The 25,480-nt window shown below is 47.8% G+C and overlaps 1 long non-coding RNA gene and 2 pseudogenes across 28 annotated transcripts in view; 2 read left to right on the top strand and 1 right to left on the bottom strand.

Moving 5' to 3' along the window:
* Positions 1 to 384: 384 nt before the first annotated feature.
* LOC149121644 (uncharacterized) overlaps positions 385 to 25,480 on the bottom strand; it is a 32,694-nt gene continuing 7,598 nt past the window's right edge. For 2 of the 27 annotated variants that reach the window (XR_016222273.1, XR_016222298.1), the window contains 5 exons: positions 18,982 to 19,101; positions 16,793 to 17,182; positions 16,477 to 16,569; positions 15,755 to 15,987; positions 385 to 798 (listed from right to left, as the gene is read on the bottom strand). This is a non-coding gene — a long non-coding RNA (uncharacterized LOC149121644). Of the gene's footprint in view, positions 799 to 15,754; positions 15,988 to 16,476; positions 17,209 to 18,981; positions 19,102 to 25,480 lie in introns of all 27 variants that reach the window. The other 25 variants (XR_016222295.1, XR_016222287.1, XR_016222288.1 and 22 more) reach the window with 25 other exon arrangements.
* On the top strand, positions 10,299 to 12,592 carry LOC127488757 (protein-L-isoaspartate O-methyltransferase domain-containing protein 1 pseudogene; annotated as a pseudogene). The gene has a single exon (XR_016223270.1). The product of XR_016223270.1 is annotated as a protein-L-isoaspartate O-methyltransferase domain-containing protein 1 pseudogene (transcript).
* Positions 19,108 to 22,103, top strand: LOC149121645 (OCIA domain-containing protein 2 pseudogene; annotated as a pseudogene).

The raw sequence follows: 25,480 nt of genomic DNA on the forward strand, positions 1-25,480 counted from the left end.
AGCGATAGAGCATTTCTCAGAGCAGCTGGGAACTGCTGTAGGGCTGACTTTGTCAGAAGAGGCCAACCTCCTCCCTAACCTTGAGTGAACAAGGTGGCCAATCTCAGTGGATCACTGACAACTGGGCTGATAGTGCTCCTTGGGTCAAGTTCTCAGCACACGGATGCTGGGTTTAGGGACAAGAGTGCAAAGGGATCTCACATCCCAGTGAGAAACATTCCATCTCTAACCCAGTGTCCTTGTTCCACGTTCAGTGCTGTTCCACAGGGGCAGCACCCCTCCAGGTAAACCACGCCAGTGAGTCCAGGCCAGAACATAGGCTTTTGTTCTCCTGTTTGCCAGAGAACAATTACTGAGTGCTGGTGCAATGACCTGACACTGCCATTTCTTTTATTTTTTTAAGATTTATTTTATTTATTTGAAAGATACAGTTACAGAAAGAGATAGAGACAGAGAGAGAGATCTTCTATCCACTGGTACACTCCCCAAATGGCCACAATGGCCAGAGCTGCGCCAATCCAAAGCCAGGAGCCAGGAGCTTCTTCTGGGTCTCACACGTAGCTGCAGGGGCCCAAGGACTTGGGACATCTTCTACTGCCTTCCCAGGCCATAGAAAGAGAGCTGGATTGGAAGAGGAGCAGCCAGGACTAGAACCAGCACCCATATGGAATGCCAGTGCGTCAGGCCAGGGCTTTAACCTCCTGCGCCACAGTGTGGGCCCCAACACTGCCATTTCTTAATCACAGAACTGACATTCCAGAGGGTGGGGTGGCAGGCACACAGATGTGTCAGGATACCCTGAAGAAGAGAGAGAGTATCAGATCATTAATTCTTTATTTTAAAAAATTTATTTATTTTTTTATTTGAAAGGCAGAGTTACAGAAAGGCAGAGGCAGAGAGAGAGAGAGAGAGGTCTTCCCCCAACTCGTTTACTCCCCAGATGGCCACAACAATTGGAGCTGCACTGATCCAAAGCCAAAAGCAAGGAGCTTCTTCCAGGTTTCCTGTGTGGGTACAGGGGCCCAAGGACTTGGGCCATCTTCTGCTTTCCCAGGCCTTAGGAGAGAGCTGGATTGGAAGTGAAGCAGCCGGGACTCGAACCAGTACCCATATGGGATGCCAGCACTGGGCACTGTGGGCGGCAGCTTTACCTGCTACGCCACAGCACTGGCCCCAGATCTTTAATTCTTGACTTCCCGCTATAGAGGCTTCTTTTTTTAAGATTTATTTATTTATTTATTTGAGAGGTAGAGTTACAGACAGTAAGAGAGAGACAGAAAGGTCTTCCTTCCATTGGTTCAGCCCCCAAATGGCCAACATGGCCAGCACTGTGCCGATCCAAAGCCAGGAGCCAGGTGCTTCCTCCTGGTCTCCCACATGGGTGCAGGAGCCCAAGCACTTGGGCCATCCTCCAGTGCACTCCCAGGCCACAGCAGAGAGCTGGACTGGAAGAGGGGCAACCGGGACAGAATCTGGCGCCCCAACCAGGACTAGAACCCAGCATCCATGTGGGATTCTGGCGCCGCAGGCAGAGGATTAGCCAAGTGGGCCACGGCGCTGGCCCCCACTATGGAGGCTTTGCCATACTCTTCATAGTGAGAGGTCTTTCTCTGAAAGGTCTTTACATTTGGGGTGATCTTGAGTTGGATCTGTACTTTGGACACTCTAGGGTAGGAGTGGCTGGATACCAGGTCACCAGGGGTGTTCTAGCGATACCCAGGGGATTTCTAACAGCCACCAGCATTTTGCAGTTTAAAGGGCTGGTGGCCTACCCGCAGCTTTACCATGCCTGGCTCTGGCTGGGAGTGCAGGGCTCACTTTCTCCTATGGCAGCTGGAGCATCCAGAGCTCACTGAGGCAGACAGAATACAAAGGTGAAGAGGACTATCATGGGTACAGGAAGAGTGCAAAGTGGGGATGGGGCCGAGCCACACAGAGCAGAGGTTCCCAAAGTTGTAGGGGTGATGGAGTTCAGGAGCAATAACACATTCAGATCACTTTTTAAGAAAAGAAATTATTTACTTGAGAGGTAGAGTTACAGGCAGTGAGAGGGAGAGACAAGAGAGAAAGGTCTTCCATCTGCTGGTTCGATCCCCAAATGGCCACAACAGCTGGAGCTGAGCCAATGTAAAGCCAGGAGCCAGGAGCTTCCTGCAGGTCTCCCACGTGGGTGCAGGGGCCCAAGTGCTTCAGCCATCTTCTACTGCTTTTCCAGGCCACAGCAGAGAGCTGGATAGGAAGTTGGTAGCCGGGACTCAAACTAGCGCCCCAGATCACTCTTGTGCTTACTGCTGTCTGGGAAGACTTCCTGAGTGTAGGCTTCAGTGAAAGCATAAGGAAGAGTTCTGGTTGTTGTCAGGAGGCAACAGAAAGGCAGTCCAGGCTGTGACCATTACTCCTCAGGGAGCTTCAGGGCCAGGGCCGGCCCAAGCTCAAAACCACACCAAGACCGTGGACCACCCCCAACTCCAACTCCACCACCAGATTAGGGGCAGATACCAGGTGTAGGTAAATCTAAGGGGCTGTGATCTAAAGCCAAACCCATTGTGGCAACCAGCTCCAGAGCGCCAGAAAACTCTACCAAAAATTCCAGATCCAGAAGCTTAGTCAAGTTCAGCAGTTGTGGGTCTGGACCACAGCCAAAACAGCAGCTCCGTTAATAGCAGGGCTGATGCCAGGAACACCTGCTCCCCCACCACAGAGCTCAAGTTCACCATAGCTACAAGGTCAGTGCCAGACATCCCCTATGACTGGTGCCATCTTCTGCCCCAGAGCTGACATGGCCCTCCCCTACCATGGTATTCATTTATTTTTTTACCTTCATCTCTACAAGGTTAACTACATTTTTTCAAAAATTTGTTTCCAATAAAAATCTTTGCAGGGAGCTCCAGCATTTGGAGTTTCTCTGCCTCACAGGAATGCCTCTCACTTGGCACTGGTAGTCTCAAACCACTGTGTTAGAAATTCACTCAATTTCATTCAAGGCTCCATGGCACAACGTAAGTTAGCCTTTTTTAAAAAAAGATTTATTTATTTATTTACTTACTTATAAGTCAGAGTTACAGACAGAAGGAGAGGCAGAGAGAGAGAGAGGTCTCCCATCCACTGGTTCACTCCCCAATTGGCTGCAATGGCTGCAGCTGTGCTGATCCAAAGCCAGGGGCTTCTTCCAGGTCTCCCATGTAGATGCAGGGGCCCAAGGACTTGGGCCATCTTCTACTGCTTTCCCAGGCCATAGCAGAGAGCTGGATCTGAAGTGGGGCAACCGGGTCTCGAAACAGCGCTCATATGGGATGCCAGCACTGCAGGCAGCGGCTTTACCCACTACACCACAGCACCAGTCCTGTAAGTTAGCCTTTCTGAATCAGTTTCTATTTTAAATGATAGTACACCTGCCCATTTATTTCATCAGGCAATGTTATCAGCAAATGAGCTAACCCATTTGAAAGCCATATTAAAGAAACTAAAAAAGTGGGAAGACTAAAAGGGAACAGGCAGATGATATGTGATACATCTGAGAGTTGATATAGAATTCTGACTCATTCTCTTGCTGCCCATGTGATCTGGGATTTAAAACCAAGCTGCACTCATTAACTTAGTGAATAAGAAAGTGTAACCTTCAACTCACAGAACTGTGAGAATGAAAGTCAACACATCATCGGAGATGGCTGATCAGAGATGGCTTTCTTTGCACAAGAGAGAATTCGAACGTGAGACAGGGAAGAGCAGTAAGTTTGTTAGCCAAGTCTAAAGAAGAGAGTACACCTGCTAGACCAAGCAGACACCTCAGTAAAAGACCAAGAGCCCAGTCTGTATTCACACTGGAGTTTTTAAGTATTTGGTATGAGCCCTCCATTTCACTCCAAGATGGGACATTACTGGGTGGAAGTCTTTCTGGGCATTAAACTCATCATATTCCTCCCAGAACTTCATAATGAAGCCAACAGTACCCTTGAAACAAGGTGAAAAAGGTTCCTCCAAGCTGGTCCTGGGAGAGGCCGGGACCCACCTAACAAGGTTACCAGACAAGAGCAATACTTTAGATAGAAATCTCTGGTCACACTTGCTTCTACAAACAGATATATGTAAGCCCCACAAAATACCCATTTCAATCAGTTCTGGCACTAGATTACTAGCTCTACTTATGAGAGAATAAATACAAGACCTCAAGAAGTTTCTGTTAAATGCATTTGGATGATGTTAATCTTTGGGAAAAGCTTGTGCAAACTCATGAATATCAAGAGTCTTCCAAAGTGTAATGAAGGATAGTTCGGGGAAGAAGAAAAGACCTGTGTCAATTCAAACTGCTTTGCACCAAAAATTATTTCCTTTTTTTTTTTTTTTTTTTTTGACAGGCAGAGTGGACAGTGAGAGAGAGACAGAGAGAAAGGTCTTCCTTTGCCGTTGGTTCACCCTCCAATGGCCGCCGCGGCCGGCGCACTGCGCTAATCCGATGGCAGGAGCCAGGAGCCAGGTGCTTTTCCTGGTCTCCCATGGGGTGCAGGGCCCAAGCACCTGGGCCATCCTCCACTGCACTCCCTGGCCACAGCAGAGAGCTGGCCTGGAAGAGGGGCAACCGGGACAGAATCCGGCGCCCCAACCGGGACTAGAACCCGGTGTGCCGGCGCCGCTAGGCGGAGGATTAGCCTAGTGAGCCGCGGCGCCGGCCCACCAAAAATTATTTCTAAAATCCATTTTCTGGGGCCGGCACTGTGGCAGGGCAGGTTAAGCCGTTGTCTGCAGTGCTAGCATCCCATGGTGCTGGTTCGAGTCCTGCCTGCTCCACTTCTGACCCAGCTCCCTACTGATGCGGCTGGGAAGGCAGCAAAGGATGGCCCAAGTGCTTGGGTCCCCGAACCCACGAGGGAGACCCAGGGGGAGCTCCTGGTTCCTGGCTTCAGCTTGGCCCAGCCCTGGCTGTTGCAGCCATTTGGGGAGTGAACCAGTGGATGGAAGATCTGTCTCTCTCTCTGGCTTGGCCTTCAAATAAATATTTTTTAAAAATCCATTTTCCATAAACTTTTACAGTGCACTTGTAGAAGATCTTCAAATCAAAGAACTAATAGATTAGTGGAAAGGACAGTAAAGTGAAAAAGAAAACCAAAAGATGTCCTGATGGCCCTTAAAAATAAAGGAAGCTAATTAGGAATGAAATTATTCAGAAAGTGACCAAGAGTGGTGACGAAGCAAGGGGTGACATGTGTGGAGATGTTTCAAGGAGGCCTTACACTCTGGGTTAAGGACACTCATTCCCACGATGAGATAAAATACCACCAGACCACAGTGGGTCTTCTCAGTGGACACACGATCCACACAACGTGACTTGGCTGGGGAGGGGGGTCACAGAAACTCCCACAACTCCAACTTGATTCCATATACTTTGTCCTACGCTGGGAATGGCAGGATTCAGTGATTCCTTCCTTAGCTGTCACCACTTCTGACCTCAGACTGTGCTGTGTTCCACTCAGCAGAGCCAGGCAGTGGGCAGCTGACTGGAGACCAGAAGGGTGGTCAGTGGTGAATGACGCTGGTTTACAAGAGGCTGCTGTGCCTTCTTTGCCTATGTCTGATATGAGTGAGGACAGCAGGGCTGGTATGGGATGTCAGCAGCCAGTGGGGCCAGTACAGGGCTAAGGCAGATCAGGAGTGACATTCACCAACGTGTGACTCTAGGGATGCCACTGGACCGCGTGGGCCTCGCGAGTCTTCCTGCATGAACCCTGTGCTTCAACAGTCAAATCATTCCTTTAAGAGTCATTTATTTATTTGAAAATCAGAGTTACAGAGAAGGGGGTGGGGAGAGAGAAAGAGAGGTCTTCCATCCACTGGTTCACTCCCTAATTGGCCACAATGGCTGGAGCTGTGCTGATCTGAAGCCAGGAGCCAGGAGCTTCTTCTGGGTCTCCCACGTGGGTGCAGTGGCCCAAGGACTTAGGCCATCTTCTATTCCTTTCCCAGGCCATAGCAGAGAGCTGGATCAGAAGTGAAGCAGCCGGGACACGAACCAGCACCCATATGGGATGCCAGCACTGCAGACAGCGGCTTTACCTGCTATGCCACTGAGCCAGGCCCCAACCCATCTTCTTTAATTGTGGTTCCAAGGGGCACAAGGGGATAATGTGGGCCAGGAAGAATTGGCATGGGCTTGTCTTCAAACTGGGAACAGAATATGAGTCACACGCAAAGTACGTTGTGGGGGCACCCAGGGCACAGTGCAGCAGCAGGCACAGTGCGGTGGGTGGCACAGTGCCTCCAGCTTGGCCTGCGGAGCTCATTAGCTACCTGCAGAGGGTCTCGTGAGGAGTGGTTGCTGAAGTCCTTGTCATTCAGGTAAGGAGCCAGACCCCTGGGGTAGTGCACCAAAACACTGTGCCCATGCTGTCGGCTACCATGTACCTACACAGCACCCCGACTGCCTAAGTGCCTTCCTTGGGAAGGTGATGGAGCAGAGGGGGCCACTGGGATGCCCCCCTTCCGGGCTCCATGCAGCTGTACCCTAGCCTGCATCCATACTGTTATGGGGAGGACTGGGGCTGACATGCAAGAAGCTGAGGGCCAGTGTGCGGGGATTCTAACCACAGCCACAGGCACATGGCAGGGTCTCCTGTGGCAGCCAAGCAGAGTGTAGGTGATGGCAAGAAGGGATACAGGCAGGCGGGAGAGGCTGGGGCACTCTGCTGCCTTTGCAATCTCCTGTGGTGGACAGACGTCGTGGCTGCCCAGCACCAGGGCTGCTCAGTACCCGCCAGGTGTGGGTCTCCAGATGTCCCTGCAGCCTGTGGGTGGCGCCAAGTGCTCGCACACATCACAGCCTCCATACTGGGGCCAGGGCAGCCATGAAATGCCCTGCGGGTACAACAATGAAGTGCTCATGGCTCTCACCCTTCTTTCCGGGTCAACACACAAAGCACTGGGAGCTTTTGCAGTTCAAGAGTTTGCAGTGATGGTCTAGGTGGGTGCAGTTAACCACCCCCCCCACACACACACACAGATCACGGGCTCCCTTTGCAGCCGCTATCCCATGCAAGGTCAGCAGAGAACGCGCCTGTGCAGTCAGAAGGTGACTCAGGGCCACGACCAAATTTTCCAAAGTCTAGGAGCAAAGCTTTGGGATGCTGCTTGGGATCCTGATTCTAGTTCCCAATGTCTACCCCCAGCCCACCTACCCAGAAAAAGAAACGGGGCATAGGAGGGGCTACCTGTGACAGCAGCTTGGTGAGATGCATTTTTTAAAGCAATTGCAGACCCTGGGGTTCCTGGGTAACACACAGGGTACAAGAGGAAGCCATGGAAGGTGTAGGGAGAAACGTGAGGCCTTTCTAAGAAGTCAGAGTCTTGCATCCTTCTCACTGGTCACCAGGAGAATCCCTGAGTGGTTTTTCTCTATCTCAACTTTTTCCTCACAAAGGCACACAACAAATGTGCTGCGCCCCAAGACACACTCGGTCACACACTGCAACACACCTTGAACTCCTCAGCTGGAAGTCACAGACACACTTCCAACATCAGGCAATTCCCTTTAGCTCAGTGGCAGCTTCTTCCCCAGGGGTGTTTAGAAGTCCATCTATGGCATGTGTCTGTGGAGACTGGCAGGTGTCCTGTTCCCATTTGTTTCCTTTCTTCTGACACTTGTTGTACCAGAAGCTTCTACTGGGTATTAAGATTCCTCTGAAATCTCTAGCCCCTGGGGCTGGAGTTGGCATTGTGGCATAATGGGTAAAGCCACCACCTGCAGTGCCAGCATCCCATATGGGCACCAGTTCGAGTCTCGGCTGCTCCACTTCTGATCCAGCTCTCTGCTGTGGCCTGGGAAAGCAGTAGAAGATGGCCCAAGTCCTTGGGACCCCGCACCATGTGGGAGACCCGGAAGAAGCTTCTGGCTCCCGATTGGCTCAGTTCTGGCTGTATAGTCATTTGGGAAGTGAAGGAGCAGATGGAAGACCCCCCCCCCCCTCTGTAACTCTGCCTTTCAAACAAATAAATTTTTTAAAAAATGTATGAATACATGTTTATACAATATTTCTGCAATGGCTTTAGAGTTCTTATGGGCTTCAATTTTGTAAAATGATCCCAAAGTATTTTATTTACTTGTTTCTCCCAAAAAACACAATCAAGTACTTTTCTTTTAAGTGAAGAAAAAAAAATCATACATGGCTGGGAGACACTTAATTCTGGTAGGTAATAATGTGACTCCCCCAACTGCCTACAATGGTCCTGGACCAGACCAATGGCTGAAGCCAGGAGCCAGAAATTCAACCTGGGTCTTCCATGTTGGTGTCACGGACCCTCTTAAGCCAAAGCTGCCGCCTCCCATGCACTGCATTACCAGGAACACAGCATTGGGAGCAAGAATCAGGAGAAGCTGATGTTGGGTGTGAGTGTTATCACTTAAATCATCACCACCAGGCCAAATGTCCACCCTAGGTGTATTTTAAATAAAGATATTCAATTGTTCATTTTTATCAACACTGAAGAGTTTACAATATTTTCTCGAGTTTTAATTCCTATCATTTTTTAAATTTAAGGTAAGCAAATTTTATGTATTTCATGTATAGAGGGCTGGGAATACAGTGGTACTCTGTATTCTTTCCTTCCTCCTACCCACGCTCCCACCCTTCCCCCTCCTTCCTCTCATTCCCTCTCAGTTATTACAGGGATTGGAGTCTGGCACTGTGGCACAGCAGGTAAAGCTAATGCCTGCAGTGCCAGCATCCCATATGGAAGCTGGTTTGAGTCCTGGCTGCTCCACTTCCAATCCAGCTCCGTGCTATGGCCTGGAAGAGCAGTAGAAGATGGCCCGTCTTAGACCCCTGAACCCGCGTGGGAGACCCAGAAGCTCCTGGCTCCTGGCTTCAGATCAGTGCAGCTCTGGCCGCTGCAGCCAACTGGGGAGGGAACCAATGGATAGAAGACCTCTCTCTTTCTCTGTGCCTCTCCTCTCTGTGTAACTTTCTTTTTTTAATTAATTAATTTATTTGAAAGTCAGCGTTACACAGAGAAAGCAGAGGCAGAGAGAGAGAGGTCTTCCATCCAATGGCTCACTCCTCAATTAGCTGCAACAGCTGGTCTCCCAAGTGGGTGCAGGGGCCCAAGGACTTGGGCCATCTTGTACTGCTTTCCCAGGCCATAGCAGAGAGCTGGATCAGAAGTGGAGCAAACTGGCATCCATATGGGATGCTGGCACTTCAGGCCAGGGCATTAACCCGCTGTGCCACAGCGCCAGCCCAAACTCTATCAAGTAAATAAATCTTTAAAAATTATTATAATGATCTACTTTCAGTGTACTTTATACTCATCAGATTAACTTTACCCTAGGTAAAGAGTTCAACAGTAAGAAGAAAAACATACTGTTCCTCACAGTGGAGACAGGGGCTGTAGTCAGTCCTCGAATCTCCAAATGCCCACTTCACTCCTCTCCATCACAGTTCTGGCACTGTTAGTTGTCACTGCACTTTCATTCTTCTTGCAAGCTTGACTGTGAGTCAAAGAACAGGAACGAGTGGCCGCCCTCCCACACGTGGATCTGGTTGTCTGCCTGGCCAGGGCCTCCCTGTGAGGTCCCTGCCTGTGCCATTACCCCACAGTCCAGCTCAGGGCATGAGTGGCCATGGGAGTTCTGCCAGAAAACTGCCACACTGCAAATGAAAGCTAGCAAGCTGTGGTGGTGGCAGCAGCCAGCTACCGTGAAGCTGAGTCCTAACTGCAGTGGGCTGACCTGACCGCTGTGCCACAAGGTTAGTTTATATCAGGAAATCAACTGCAATGTTAAAAGAAAAAGGAACCCCACTACACTATGGAGAGCCATTTCTGCTAATTTTCTTCAAGATTTTAAAATTTATAATTTGATATGAAAACTATCATGGAAGAGCAAAGAAGATAATGACGACTTAACTGATAAAAAGCAGCTCAGTATATCCACATTGAAAGCCTTCAGAGCAAGTGATCATGGAAGGCTACAGACAATGTTTACAAAGACTTAGCCTGGGGGCTGGTACTGTGGTGTAGCAGGTAACTGGAACCTGCCATACGGGTGCTGGTTTGAGTCCCGGCTGCTCCACTTCTGATCAAGCTCTCTGCTAATGTGCCTGGGAGAGCGGTGGAAGATGACCCAAGTCCTTGGACCTCTGCACCCATGTGGGAGACCCGGATGAGGCTCCTGGCTTCGGCCTGGCCCAGCCCTGACCATTGTGGCCATTTGAGGAGGCTAACAGAGGATGGAATATATCTCTCTGCTTCTCCTTCTCTGTAACTCTTTCAAATAAATAAATGAATACATCATTAAAATAAAAACAGCCTGGATGCATGGAAACACACACCTGCCAGCACCTTGCATTTATTCTGACGTTATGGAGGCACTGAGGCTCACCCAGGAGTGTCTCTTCTCAACCTTGGAAGTGGAACTGGATACTGATGTATGATGGTGGGCTGCATCTGAGGTCCTGCTGGAATAAATCATGGGCTTGAGCTTAACTTCGACGTGTCGGGATAGGCCAAGGAAACACTGGAGAGCTTCATCAAAAACAGGGGCAGCTTGGAGAAAGTCGAGTTCTGTGAACCTGTGTTTGTGGTTGGTAACTGCCTCCAACAGTCATCTGTGTGACTGAATGTTGTGGTGCTGGAGTTCAGAGACGCCCTGAAAACTACACAAAAGTCTCAGTGAAGGTGGGAGGCACGCCAGCACGCCTACAGATCAGTTAGCACGGACAACGCCAACTGGACAAAACACCAGGGACAGCCAAGACACCCTTGCTGTTTCATCTGCTCCACTTGCACAGCCAAGTAAGAATGATAACGGTTTACCAGGGTCTGCAAGGTTCACCCAAGCAGGCAAAGAATGCTAACGGCACGCCCCACGTGCTGTCAGGAACCTGCAGGCCACACTTGGAAATCTCACAAATGATGAGATGCAGGGAAAGGAGATTCCTCAAAGGGCTCCAGCCAGGAGGAAACACGTGAAACAGAGAACTAACACGCACGTCTTGGAGGGCAATCTTGTTCCTCGGTCTCCAGTGAGGAGCATGAGATGAGTAGAGAGCCCACAGTGAAACCACAAAGCCAGGAGAGCTGCCTCAGAATTCAGAGAAAACCAGGAAGCTGCCCTTCCCCGGGCCTCTAAAAGCTGACTTGACATATGTCAGAGACAAACAGCTTAGACTGACAAGAAACAGCGCCGACTGGTAATTCCTTTAGTCCTCAGGAGTTAAAAGAATTCTCTCATCAGAGTGACTTATAGGGGGGAAAAAAGTATTTCTGTCAGTATGAAAATGACATATTTAGTAATTAAAAAGCGTGTCTTCTATAAAAATCTTTCTGTAAATCTTGGGAAAATGCTGTTTCATCTGAGAGTGAATTGAAAGTGGAATGCAACCACACTCGAGACCTTGGGCCCTGTAAATGCTTCTCTGACTCCTTCAGATTTATGCTGATTGTAGATAAGGTTCAGATGTGATTCTACGTAAGGTTTAAATCATTGTCAGACATAATTAAAGTCAAATGAAAACAAAAGTATGAGACCTGAACCCACGCCGGTGTCCTGTAAGAAGAGACACAAGGGATGCGTATGAACAAAGGAAACAGTGTGAGATGACACGGCAAGATCATGTCTGACGGAAGCCAGAGAGAGATGCCAGAAAACACACAACCACACACCTTGATCAAACCTCCAGAATCATGAGAAAATCAATCCATGTTTAAACAACCCCACCTGTGGCGATTTGCCATGCTTACCCTGGGAAACTAAAGTATGCGCTCCCCTGCCTACTACAGCTGCTGCCACCTCACTGCTCCTCACAGTGAGTTATCAGAGAAAACACAGAAATACAAACCGTGGCTTTGGTTCCTAAAGACTTAAGCCACACACACAAAAGAGTACAAAGTACAACAAAAAATCTAGTTACAGAATTACAGTTATACACATTTTTGAAAAGTACAGAACTTGATCCAACTGGAAATCTAGAAACTGCAAACCCGTTTCCCACATCCAGTGTGGCCTTCGTATTATGCAACTGCTCATGCTCTTGGTCTACTCTGAATTCTCCCAATACAAAGACCCCATGATCCCACCCCTAAAGGAGAAATCTGGTAGGAGTTGCCCTTTCTGTGCCAGTGTTGATGGTGCTTTCAAGAGGCAAGTTGTCTCCTGTCAGTAAACTTTACACTCCCAGGGGAAAGGGTCTCTTCACCAGTTCCTCCCCCACTCCACTCTGCTGGCTCCCATCATGACACCCTTCCCTGAGCCTCCAATCAGGATCACCACAAGCACACCTTTCCCGGAAGGTTTCTGCCCCGCACAAATATGAGGCTACTTCAACTCAACTGTGGACAACAGAATTCAAAGATATGTTTATTTTGCTGCAAACAACAACAACAACAACAACAAAAACTGGATCCAAATATATAAAAGATTTTCCAAAAATTTCATGAAAAACATTTACTATGAAAAACCACGTATGGCTACAGAATTCTCTGCACCAAAATGAGTTTACTTTTTTATTTCATTTTTTCACCAAAAAATGGCTGTGCCATCATGTATGAATGGAAGCCCTTTACCCAATGGTGCTGGTATCTGGAGGAAGTCTCTGTAAGGGAATTCATGTTATAGCTGGCTATGAGGTAAGGCCTTCCTGGTAGGATTAGTGTATAAGAAGAAGATGTATAAGAAAAAAGAGAACTTTCTACCCTTCCACTGCACACACATCCCAAAGACCCTCTGAGGACATGACGGGAAAGCGCCTAGCTCCTGGCTCTCATGAGAAGCCAAATCAGTCAGCAGCTTCATACCGTACTGCCCAGCTCCTAGAACTGTGAGAAAAAAAAATTTCTTTTGTCAAAACACCCCAGCCTATGGTATTTTGCTCTGGCAGTCCATGTAGATTAAGAAACATTACATTACCAAAAATAAGGTATTTTTGTCACAATTACATAAATATATGGAAGTGCCTCTGAAACTGGATACTGGTATCTGGGTTGCAAGGATTTTAAGGCATATACAGGAAATATGGACATGGGGGTGATTCACATGTGTCTCAGAAGGAAATGGGAAACATGTTAGCAAAACCTGGAGGAAAGGCATTTCTTCTAAAGCAACTTGGTTCTATCCTCTGTGGAAGGTCTAGCGTGAGCAATAAAGATCTATATGTAACTGAGACAATGTCTAAGCAGAGTACTGAAGCAGCAGCTTGATCTCCCCTGACTACTTACAGTAAGATGCAGGAGAGCCATGAATCGGAGGAACTGACAGCAAACTGCAACGAGAACGTAAAAGTTTGAGAAATTCTCAGCCTAAGTCTCCAAAACGTGAGAACACGTGTTCAGAACAGGACATAAATGCTGTGGTGAGAGATGATGGTCTCATGGGAGGAAAAAAATTGCCACCTTAAAGGGAAAGGGACAACATTGTGTAAGGGAAACAAGCCAGATAGACAGATCCATTCTCTGTATAACATGTGGACTCTGACAACCACAAATTCATCAGAGAGCACACGGGTGGCTACCACAAGGTGAAGTAGAAATGGAAGGCTAGGGGTGAAAGGAGACACTGGGCAGAGGGTACAGTTTCTGATAGGCAGGAGGAATGGGTTCCCCTGCCACACTGCATAGCAGGAGATTGTAGTAATGTATGTTTCAAAGTGGTTAAAATGGCCTTTAAATATACCTACCATAAACAAAACTTAAAAGTAGATAATGGGATAGATATATTACTTGGCGTGATTTGATAATTCCAGAACACATTCACTGAAATGTCATGTTTTGCCTACAAATATACAAAATTATTTTACAGCTGAAGATGAAATTTTTAAGAAGGCAAAAACTGGGGTAGGCATTGTGGCACAGTGAGGTTATCTATTGCCTAATACACACTTTCCACAGTTCAGGACCTGGCGTGAGTTCTAGACCCTTCCTGCTTTTGATCTTGGTTCCTGTTAATAAACCTGGAAGGCAGTAGATGATCACACAAGTACTTGGGCCCCCACCACCCATGTGGGAGACCTGGATGGAGCTCCTGTCTCCCAGCTTAGGCTTGTCCTGTCCCTGGCTATTGTGGTCATTTGAGAAGTGAACCAATAGCCGGTGGCACGGCTCACTTGGCTAATCCTCCACCTGCGGCGCCGGCACCCGGGTTCTAGTCCCGGTTGGGGCACCAGATTCTAGTCCCAATTGTTCCTCTTCCAGTCCAGCTCTCTACTGTGGCCCAGGCAGGAGTACAATGGAGGATGGCCCAGGTGCTTGGGCCCTGCACCCGCATGGCAAACCGGGAGGAAGCACCTGGCTCCTGGCTTCAGATCGGTGCAGCGCTGGCTGTAGCGGCCATTTGGGGGGTGAACCAATAGAAGAAAGACCTTTCTCTCTGTCTCCCTCTCTCTCACTGTCTAACTCTGACTGTCAAATAAAAAAGAAGTAAACCAGTAATGAAAGATTCTCTCTCCTCCTCCCCACCTTACTCTCAGTGTCACTCCATCATTCAAATAAATATTTTACAGAGGCTAATTTTGTCTCATTAAATTAAAATAAGATGAAATCAAGCAAGCTATCATGTACAAGAGAAAACACTTAAATTCAAAGATACGAAAGGTTCAAAAGTTAAAAGAATGAAAAACAATCTGCCAACATGTAAGAGTGACGGCTGTACAAGCAAACAATGGACAGCCTCGAATTTTAGGCCAGCATCGTGGTGTAGAAGGTGAGGACACTGCCTGCAGTGCTGGCATCCCATCATGGGCACCAGTTTGAGTCCTGGCTGCTCCACCTCAATCCAGCTCCCTGAGGGTGCGCCCAGGAAATCAGCAGAAGATGACCCAAATGCTCGGGGCCCCTGCACCTGTGTGGAGGACACAGAAGCAGCTCTTGGCTCCTAGCTTCAGACTGGCATGGCTCCAGCCCTTGTGGCCATCTAGGGAGTGAACAGGCGGATGGATGGACGATATCTGTCTGTCTGTCTGTCTATCTTTCTCTCTTTCTCTGCTTCTGCATCTCTGTAACTCTTTCAAATAAATAAATAAATCTTTAAAATAAATAAATAAAATCTTTAAAAAAAGAATATTTATATTCAAGTGAATATGCAACATTTTCCAGAGAAGAATGTTTGCTAGATCATATAAAAGCCTAAATAAATCTGGAAGGACTTAAACCATAAAGCATTTCTCTGAACACAAGGGAGTTCGACTGAAACGCAGAGGTGCATGGCCAAGTGGTGAAGGTGGTCTCTTGGTATGTCTGTGTCCAACATTAGAGTGCCTGGGTTCAAATCCGGTTCTGCTCCATTTCCAGCATACTCTGAACACAAACCCTGAGAAGCTGGTGGTGGCTCAGGTGGTTGGGTCCCTAACACCCATGTGTGGGCCTCGACTGATTTCGCAGCTCCCAGTGTGGTCTGTATGGCTCAGCTGTTGTGGAGATTTGGGGAGTAAAGCAGCAGATGGATGATCTGTTTGTCTTTCCGGCTCTTAAAGAAAAAATTTTTCCAAAACCTGAAAACCAAAACCCAAAGGATATTTGAGAAGTTGTAATATACATGGAAAATAACTAGCATACTCCCAAGTAGCCAGCGGGTCATAGAAGAAATCACAATGAATTTAGAAAATGTGATAGGATTGGGGCTGGCATTGGTGTAGCGAGTAAAAGCTGCTGCCTGCAGTGCCAGCATCCCATATGAGTATCGGTGCAAGTCCCGGCTGCTCCACTTCCAACCCAGCTCACTGCTATGGCCTGGGACAGCAGCAGCAGAAGGCCCAGATCCTTTGGCCCCTGCACTCACGTGGGAGATCCGGAGGAAGCTCCTGGCTCCTGGCTTCGAATCGGCCCAGCTCCAGCGCTAGAGCTCCACAGCCTGCAGGAGGCCCCTGTGGGGAAGAAGCTCCTGGGCGGGAGCAGCCATAGCTCTGCAACTCCTCTCCTGGGATGGGCACAGCCTGGGCTCGGGCAAGTCCCATGTGTTCCTCCAGCTCACAAGTCAGCTTGTGCACTCAGGATGCTCGGCTGTGCCCTGGCCTGGTGGGAAACATCAATAAAAATCAGCACCGGGGATTCTAAGCTAATACTGGAGACCTCTCCACGTTTACTTACTACTTCCGTTTTGTGTCTTGGCTGTACTCCTACTTGTCACTTGCTTTCAAATCTCAGTGGAGTTTTAAAGTATCTCCTACTATGACTTGTATACTTTCTTTTATCTGAGAGGCATAGTTACAGAGAGTTATATGTATATATGTGTGTGTACACACACACACACACACACACACACTCTCTCTCCCAATTCCTGAGTAAACAGAGTATGAAAGTGGACAGCAGGACAAGTTATGATTCAGAGACTATTCCTAATCTGGAAAAAAGCCTTTGTACAGTCAAAAAGACTGCATTTTTGATAAGCCTAAGAAAATGCTCGTCCACTACAAAACACAAGGGTGATGGATGAACACAGACAATGGATAACCGCGGAGACGTCTTCGTCCCAGCCTCCAAGCCTAGTATGTGCTCACTGACCTGGGAGGCTCTGATTCCGGGCTTCCTCTGTGATCTATGGCTCTGCTCCTTGCTCCAACTTGAAGATCAGCTCGGGTTTGGCACCACACAATCCTGTGCATGGAAATCAATGTAGGAATTTTTTTTCAGGCTTCTGTGTGAGAAAAGGGCCCATCTGAATCCTTTGCTATGATGTGTGCATACTCACAAGTTACACAGATCAAATTCCATGCCTAAATAGCAATGCACTTTATAAGCCATTTGTTTATTTGTCAAATGGGAAAAAAAAAAAAAAAAAGAGCAGTCCAGTTGGGTGTGACTGAGGAGTGTCACTCACTGAGGGACAGCAGGCTGCTGTATGTCTCCAGCATCGCATCCCTGTACAGGGTCCTCTGGGCACTCTCCAGGTCCTGCCTCTCCTCCTGGGTGGAGTCCACAGCCAGGTCTTCAAATGACACAAATATCTGTAACGGCACATTTCTTGCTGACCCATCAGCCTTGGGTCACAAAACAGAGGGATGTAGAGTCCAGTCCTCTGTGCATGTCTTATCTTCCTATTACATAAGCAACAGCTTATTCTGTATACTGCTTAGCAACAGGAAGCAAAATCACAACAGAAATACTTTGACTCTGCTTCTTTTACAATTCTAAAGTCACTGCAATAGAAGCTTTCTTGTATCTCTGGAACATTCTTCCTGATGATTCTGAAAGCAGCTCCCAATGTAGCCTGCAGGCAGGAGTATAAACACACACCTGAAACAACAGGTCAGGTGAACGGAGTGACACACATTCAATGTAAGGGTAATGACGTTTGTTTTTGATAAACAGACTTTTGGTATTACCAGGTTACAGTTCAACAAAACAGCAAAGATGGTTAGATCTACACTAATGTATCCATGAACAGGAAGCACCACAAGCCACATGGGACAATTTGTGACCCTGGCATAGGCCTCTGAGCCTGTTTCTCCCCACCACATGGGACCACGAGTTGACAGCCTGCACGTATGCAGCCTCTTCCCACCCTCTGCCCCATGCAGAGCAGGGCACGGAGAAGCAGCTGCTATGGAGAGATGATGATGCCACCACCCATTTGGGATCCTGTGGACCTTGGGCTAAACGTTTCCCAAAGTGGTGATGTCTGAGCTGACAGCAACCTGGAATCGCAGTCCTTGGACCCAGGGCCTCCCTCCTGGTGGGTGGCACCAGGGGACAGGCCGGGGAAAGTTGCTTGGAAACACATGGACCCAGCAGTGGGCAGAGGGCAACACATGTCCACAGGCCTGGCGGGGAACAGACTCCATCCTGCCACTCCCTGACTGCGGACTTCCACCAAGCCCTTTCGGTCAACTGAGCCTCAGTCTCACCTGTTAAATGGTTCTTCCTCCTCACCCCAAACTGCAGGAGCCATGAGCACAGGGCCCCGTGGGAAAGGAAAGGGGTGACAGAACCAGCAACTCCAGATACTGACCCCCTGCCAACCCCCAAGTACCAGGGGGAGGGCCCCAGGGGGTGGGCACACCTCCTGCGATGTGGTTTGCAGGTGGGGAAGCAGATCTGGCGAGCAAGGCTGTGAGCAGGGGCACAGGGTTGAGCCTGAGCTCGGATGAGTAGGGGCCCAGGAGGATGGAGGCCCTCCCCGCCCACTTCTGCAGGTCCCAGTGCTTGCACATGCTCTTTGCCAGGTGCTGTTTCACACGTTCCCGCATTCACTCATCGGACTCTTTCTACAACCCTGCATCTATTAGTGGCCCCATTCTAGAGGTGTGGTAACTAAGACCCAGGGGGGTAAAGCCCCCTGCCTAGGGTCACCAAGGCCAACAAGTGGCAGAGCCAGGATTTGAACCCAGGTCTGTCTGACTCCTGGGCCTGGCTCTCCAACCTTAGCTCCTAGGCACATGGAGGGACTCTGGCAGGACGAGGAGACCCAGTTCAGTTCTGAGCCTGGGGAGCTCCTAGGTTTTCCATGGGCCCTGGGGTGGCTCTCAAAGTTGGGCAAACCACATTAGGGCCACAATGCCGACAAGCTTGGAGCTGTATTCCAAGGCCCAGGAAACCACAGGGGAGGGGGCCGTGGGTGGGCTGGACAGACCAGGCTGGGCCAGGGTTCCAGGCATTCCAGCCATCTTCACAGGAAGCAGAATAGGACAGAAACTAGCGCCAGCCTCCTCCCCCAGAATCCAGTGGACAGTCAGGCTCGGCTGCACAGAGGCCCACTTTGTACCTGCCCTAACCCACCACTGGCGGCTGGTGCGGGTTTTGAGTTTCCTGGGTGGGTAGGGGCCCAGTCACCTCTAAGCCTGGATCAACCTCCCCTTCTGGGGGCAGTCACAGAAGTCCACAGCCAGAGGAGGAAGCAAGCAGATACTCAGGGCTTCCCTAGAGACCCTGGGGGCCTGAAGTCCACCCACATCCCATTCCCCCAACACTCACACACCCTAGTTAGGAGCTAGAGGCAGAAAGAGGGACTCTGGGGCAGAGCCTGAGCCCGCCTCCTTGCCAGCAGCCACCAAGCCCATCATGACCCACCTGGAAGCCCCACCTGCTTCATCCTGGTGCTCTGGTGTGCACAGATGATGTAAAATTTTTATTTTAAATCCTCTAACAGGCATCCTCAAGTTCATTAATCTGGTAAGCCCAGCGCATGTGCTGGAAAACACAAATAATGATAGATTTGATAAACTATTAAGTATTGTAAGAGGCTGTCAAAGAACTGAAAATCCCACAGTGACTCACTAAGGTGATTTAGTAGATAATGCTAAGAAAATCAGAAACATTTGTTAAAATCTTTGTTATAATGGCACTAGATTGACCATTTGCAGAATATATCTCTCCTATGTGTATTACAGTCTTAAATTCTAGTTCTGTGTAACAGTGATTTAAGATTTGAAAGGGCTTAAGAATACGTCCTGATGCTGACTAACCTGTAAGGTTTATATTTCATTTTTCATACATCAATGTTTTCCTTTTAGCAACTGTAAATATCAAATATCATATATATTTCTGTTTCACTGCAGGTTTTATTATCATTCTTTCTGATCTCTTCCTGTTTTAACATTTGCTAGTATGCCCTCTTATGGATTACTATACTGATTATTACCTACAGAGAGCCACTGGGTATTCCAACGTCAGCATGTGTATGGATGTTCATGTGTATGTGTGTGTGCACGTATATTCAAGCTGTGATGAAGACAGAATTGAAAATAACACTGTGAGAAACTCTTAACACTCACTCCAAAAGAAGACAGAATTGAAAATAACACTGTGAGAAACTCTCAACACTCACTCCAAAAACTAAGTCCTCCTCAGAGACAGCTGCCTATGGGGCAAACCACTGGGCCCCTTTTCACTGCTATGAACTGAAACTTGTCTCCTTAAAACACGTACATTGAGGGGCCGGCACTGTGGCTAAGCAGGTAAAAGCTTCAGTCTGCAACACCAACATCCCATATGGGTGCCAATTTGAGTCCTGGCTGCTCCATTTCCAATCCAGATCCCTGCTAATGCACCTGGGAAAGCAGTGGAAGATGACCCAAGTCCTTGCAACCCCACACCCACGTGGGAGACCTGAAAGAAGTTCCTGCCTCCTGACTTCAGCCTGGCCCAGCCTCAGTCATTAGTCTTCTGGGGAGTGAACCAGCAGATGGAAGATATTCTCTCTCTGTAACTCTGTCTCTCAAATAAATAAATCTTTAAAAAAGAAACCTCATACATTGAAGTGTTAACTACAGAGCTTTTAGGCAGGTAACTGAAGTCAAATGATATCACACATGTGAAGTGATCATTCAAACTGGCCCACGCCTTTGTAAGCACAGACAGGAAGGATACACACAGAGAAACACCATGTGAGAACACAGCAGGCTGATGGCCGTCTGGTGGCCATGAACAGAGAGAGGCCTCTGGAGAAACCAAACCTGCTATGACTTTGATCTTGAATTTTCAAACTCCACAACCAAGAGAATCAAATTTCCACGATTTAAGCCACACAGCTGGTGGTATTTTGTTGGCAAATCAATACATTCTCATTTTTGCCAACATTTCCTCCAGTCACCTAAAAGGTCTCCCCTCTTATGAGGAAAATACAGGAACTAAAAATTACGAATTCAGGTAGCCACCTAAAAATAAAATAACAACAAAAAAAAAAGGTATCAAATAAGCAACCTAATTACCCATCTCAAAGAGTAAGGGAGTAGCAAGAGCACACCCAGCTAGAAAAGCAGCCAGGACAAATCACAATGGCATCCGTGTCGACTCATGAAAGCCGGGAGAAAAGTCCACATTGGCCACCATTAAACAAGAAGAGCCTGCTGTTTTGTCTGAAATCAGAACCGCAGATCCAAAATGGAGAGGCTGCAAAGATCTGAGAATGTCAAGGACAAAGTCTCTGGAAGACAGCTCTGACTTCTCTTGTAAGCTCGCTTGTCACCCAGGGACTAGTCCACCAAGGTTACTTAGCAGCTAATCCAAGATCTGGATCATTGCCTAAAGTGGCACTTGCTGGTATCTCGGGATTAGGCCTGGGAAAGGCATCCTACATGGAATGTGCCAAAGTAAATTCCATTCCTTTGAAAATCAGCTGTGAGGGGCTGGATATAGTCCACATCACAACAGGCTTACATGCCTGCTTAAATGTGAGAAATGCAAAACAAGGCGTAGATTAAGCCAGAAGGGAACTCACAGCCAGCAGCTTCCTAAACTCTGTGTCCATGGCTTTTGAAGATTTTTAAACTTCTGAATTTGGATGCATTAAAAATTTCAAGTACACTTTAAAATATACTTGTAGAGGAATAAAAACATTGTGAATCTGTCACTCCACTGAAAGGCTTTCTGTGGAAGGCCGTCCATAGAACGAAGCACAATCTGTGTCCCTGCTCTGTTAATAATGTGTTAGGGGAGCCAGCACTGTGGCACAGAGGGTAAAGCCACCGTCTGCAGGGCCAGCATCCCATAGGAGCGCCAGTTCTAGTCCTGGCTGCTCCACTTCTGATCCAGCTCTGTGCTCTGGCCTGGGAAAGCAGTAGAAGATGGCCCAAGTCCTTGGGTCCCTGCAACCCAGTGGGAGACCTAGAAGAAGCTCCTGGCTCCTGGCTTCAGATCAGCACAGATCCAGCTGTTGTGGCCATATGGGGAGTGAACCAGCAGATGGAAAGACCTCTCTCTCTGCCTCTGCCTCTCTGTAAACTCCACCTCTCACATAAATAAATAAATTTTTATTAAAAAAAAATAAAAAAGAATGTGTTATGAGCCCTCACACAGCAAAAACAGAAATGATGTTGCACTTCCTTGCTTAAGCTAAGTAAAAGCATTTAGTCTTCTCTGGAAAAAAACAAAACAAGGATGAGCCAAACCCAACAACAGTAGAAAAAAGTGAATAAAGATCAGACTAGAGGGGCCGACGCTGTGGCGCAGTAGGTTAATTTTCTGCCTGCGGCACCAGCATCCCATATGGGTGCTGGTTCTAATCCCAGCTGCTCCTCTTCCAATCCAGCTCTCTGCTGTGGCCTGGAAAAGCAGTAGAAGATGGCCCAAGTGCTTGGGCCCCTGCACCCATGTGGAGACCTGGAAGAAGCACCTGGCTCCTGGCTTTGGATTGGAGTGGCTCCGGCAGTTGCGGCCATTTGGGGAGTGAACCAACGGAAGGAAGACCTTTCTCTCTATCTCTCCCTCTCACTGTCTGTAACTCTACCTCTCAAATAAATAAATAAAATCTTAAAAAAAAAAAGTTTGCCCAATGGAAAACAAAATCCGACTAGAAAAAATAAGAAATAATTTTTTTTATTTTATTTGACAGATAGAGTTAGACAGTAAGAGAGAGAGACAGAGAGAAAGGTCGTCTTTCCATTGGTTCACCTTCCAAATGGCCGCTATGGCCGGGGCTACACTGATCTGAAGCCAGGAGCCAGGTGCTTCCTGGTCTCCCATGCAGGTGCAGGGCCAAAGCACTTGGGCCATCCTCCACTGCCTTCCCAGGCCACAGCAGAGAGCTGGACCGGAAGAGGAGCAGCTGGAACTAGAACCCAGCGCCCAAATGGGATGCCAGCACAGCAGGTGGAGGATTAGCCAAGTGAGGCACGGGACAGCCCCAAGAAATAATCTTAAATGCTATTAAAATCAATAAAATGAAGAGTTGATTTTTTGGGAAACAAAATAATCACTTTTAGCTACAATAATGAAAAAAGATTCATATAAATAAAATCAAAGAATAAAATAAGATTTTACATCTGATACCACACAAACACAACAGATCAATAAGAACTATTAACTAACTTTAAACTAACAAACTGGAAAACCTAAAAGAAATGGTTAATTTCTAGATACATACAGCTTACAAAAACTGAGTTGTAAAGACACAGAAAACATGAACAGCTCAATAATGAATGACAAGACTGAATTAGGGGCCACAGCTGTGGCATAGCTGGTAAAGCCACCACTTGTAGTGCCAACATCCCATTTGGGCACCTGTTCTAGTAGCCCCAGCTGCTCCACTTCCAGTCCACCTCTCTGCTATGGCCTGGGAAGTCAGTAGAAGATGGCCCTACTCCTTGTTCCCCTGCACCCAAGGGAGACCTGGAAGAAGCTCCTGGCTTTGGATAGGTGCAGCTCTGGCCCTTGCAGCCATTTGGGGAATGGGAACAGTGGATCAAAGACCTCTCTCTGTGTCTCTCTCTCTGCCTCTGCCTCTCTGTAACTCTGGCTTTCAAATAAATAAATAAATCTTAAAAAAGAAAAGACTGAATGAAAAGTCTCCATACAGGAATAGACAGTAGCATGGGATTTTTCTACCAATCTCTATCAAATTTTAAAAATGGAATCACATTAATCCTTCTCAGACTATTCCAAAAATTTGAAATGAGGGAACCTTTGCAAACACTTATGAGACACTTCCCAGGTCCAAAAATTGGAGTGAATCAGCACATGGGAAATCACTCAATCTTTCTCTCAACCTTTCTGTCTCTTTCAAATAAAAATATAAACCAATATGCCTGGTGAACACAGATGCAAAAATCCTCACTATAATAACAGCAAATTGAATCCAATAACATCTAAAAGGTCAGGCATCCTAATCAAATGGGAATGATCCCAGGGATACAGGGATGTACCAGCATATGTAAAGGGGTGGGGGGGTGTGTAGGTACTGCGGCACAGCAGATTAAAGCTCCGGCTTGCAGTGCCCACATCTCATATTGGGTCCCCAGCTGCTTCACCTCTGATGCAGCTCCCTGCTATTGTACCTGGGAAAGCAGCTGAGGATGGCCCAAGACCTTTGACCCCTGCAACCATGTGGGGTGCCCGGAGGAAGCTCCTAGCTCCTAGCTTCAGTTCAGCTTAGCTCTGGCCACTGCAGCCATTTGGGGAGCAAACCAGTGGATGGAGGAACTCTCTCTCTTTCTGCCTCTGCCTCTGTCTGTAACTCTTTCAAATAAATAAAATAAATCTTAAAAAAAGAAATTAAGAGCTGGTGCTATGGCTCAATAGGCTAATCCTCCGCCTGCAGTGCCGGCACCTCGGGTTCTAGTCCCAGTCAGGGCGCCGGATTCTGTCCCGGTTGCTCCTCTTCCAGTCCAGCTCTCTGCTGTGGCCCGGGAGTGCAGTGGAGGATGGCCCAAGTGCTTGGGCCCTGCACCCGCATGGGAGACCAGGAGAAGCACCTGGCTCCTGCCTTCGGATCAGCACAGCAGCCATTGGGGGGTGAACCAACGGTAAAGGAAGACCTTTCTCTCTGTCTCTCTCTCTCACTGTCCACTCTGCCTGTCAAAAAAAAAAAAAAAAAAAAAAAAAGGAAAGAAAAGAAAGAAATTAAGAGCCAGCATTGGACAATCATTCTTAGGTGTTTAAAATTAACAGAAAAGTGATCTCTGTTAAACATAGGAGTGGGAATAAGAGAGGGAGGAGATATATAGGTTGGCACATGCTCACTCGGACTTACCTCCAATGGTGGAACTAGAAATGTGCCAGGGGATTTCAGCTCAATCTTACCAAGGAGGCAGGTACCAATGCCAGTGCACTTGGTAAAGTGATAAGCATAAATACACAATCGATCAAAAAGATAGGGTAAGTGTCGAAGAGATTTCACAAATAAGACCAGTGTAAGCAAACAATGAAGGATAGAATTAAAAGGGAGAGAACGATCCTGTGGGGGAAGCAGGACACACAGCAGACTCATAGAATGGCAAATGCCCAAAACAGCACTCCTGCCTCAGAACCAACCCTTGGGACATTCGGATCTGACTAAAAGGTCCATGAGAGTCTCACAGGCATGGGAAGCCATGACACAATGGCAAAAAACGATCTAAATGAAAGATCCTGGTGAACAAGACCCCAGCAGAGGAACAGGCCATCAAGAAGGGAGGCGCCTTTCTCTGAAGGGAGGAAGGAACCTCCACTGTGATACAGCCTTGACTAAACAAGTTCAGAGCTGGTGAACTCAAGGGGCTTCCATAGCCTAGACGGCTCATAGCAAGAGTCTCGGGTGATTGCTAACGTCATAAATAAGAGTGCCAATTGTTAAATCAACAATGGGAGTCACTGAGTACAGGCTCCCCACATAGGATCTCCGTCCTTAACGTGTTTTACTATGAAACTTAAAAAAAACACTACTAGTCGAACAATGCACTATACCTTGTGCGGCTGTGTGAGTGCAGCCTGTTGAAATCCTTGCTTAGTGTATACTAAGTTGATCTTCTGTATATGAAGGTAATTGAAAATGAAACTCGATGAAGGGCGGGATGGGAGAGGGAGTGAGAGAGGGGAGGGCTGCGGGAGGGAGGGAGGTTGGTGGGGAGCCACAACAATACAAAAGTTGCACTTTGTAAATTCACATTTATTAAATAAATAAAAAAAAAAAAAAGAGCCAGCATTGGGACACAGTGGGTTGGCAGTGGTGCCAGTATCTTATATGAACATCAGTTGCAGTCCCAGCTGCTCTGCTTCCCATCCACGTCCCTGCTACTCTACCTAGAAAGGCAGTAGAGGTGGTAAAATTACTTGGGTCCCTGTCACCCACATGGGAGACCCAGATGGAGTTCCA

This window comes from Oryctolagus cuniculus, chromosome 16 (genome assembly GCF_051225735.1).
Source record: "Oryctolagus cuniculus isolate XC-2025 breed Fujian yellow rabbit chromosome 16, ASM5122573v1, whole genome shotgun sequence".
NCBI lineage: Eukaryota > Metazoa > Chordata > Mammalia > Lagomorpha > Leporidae > Oryctolagus > Oryctolagus cuniculus.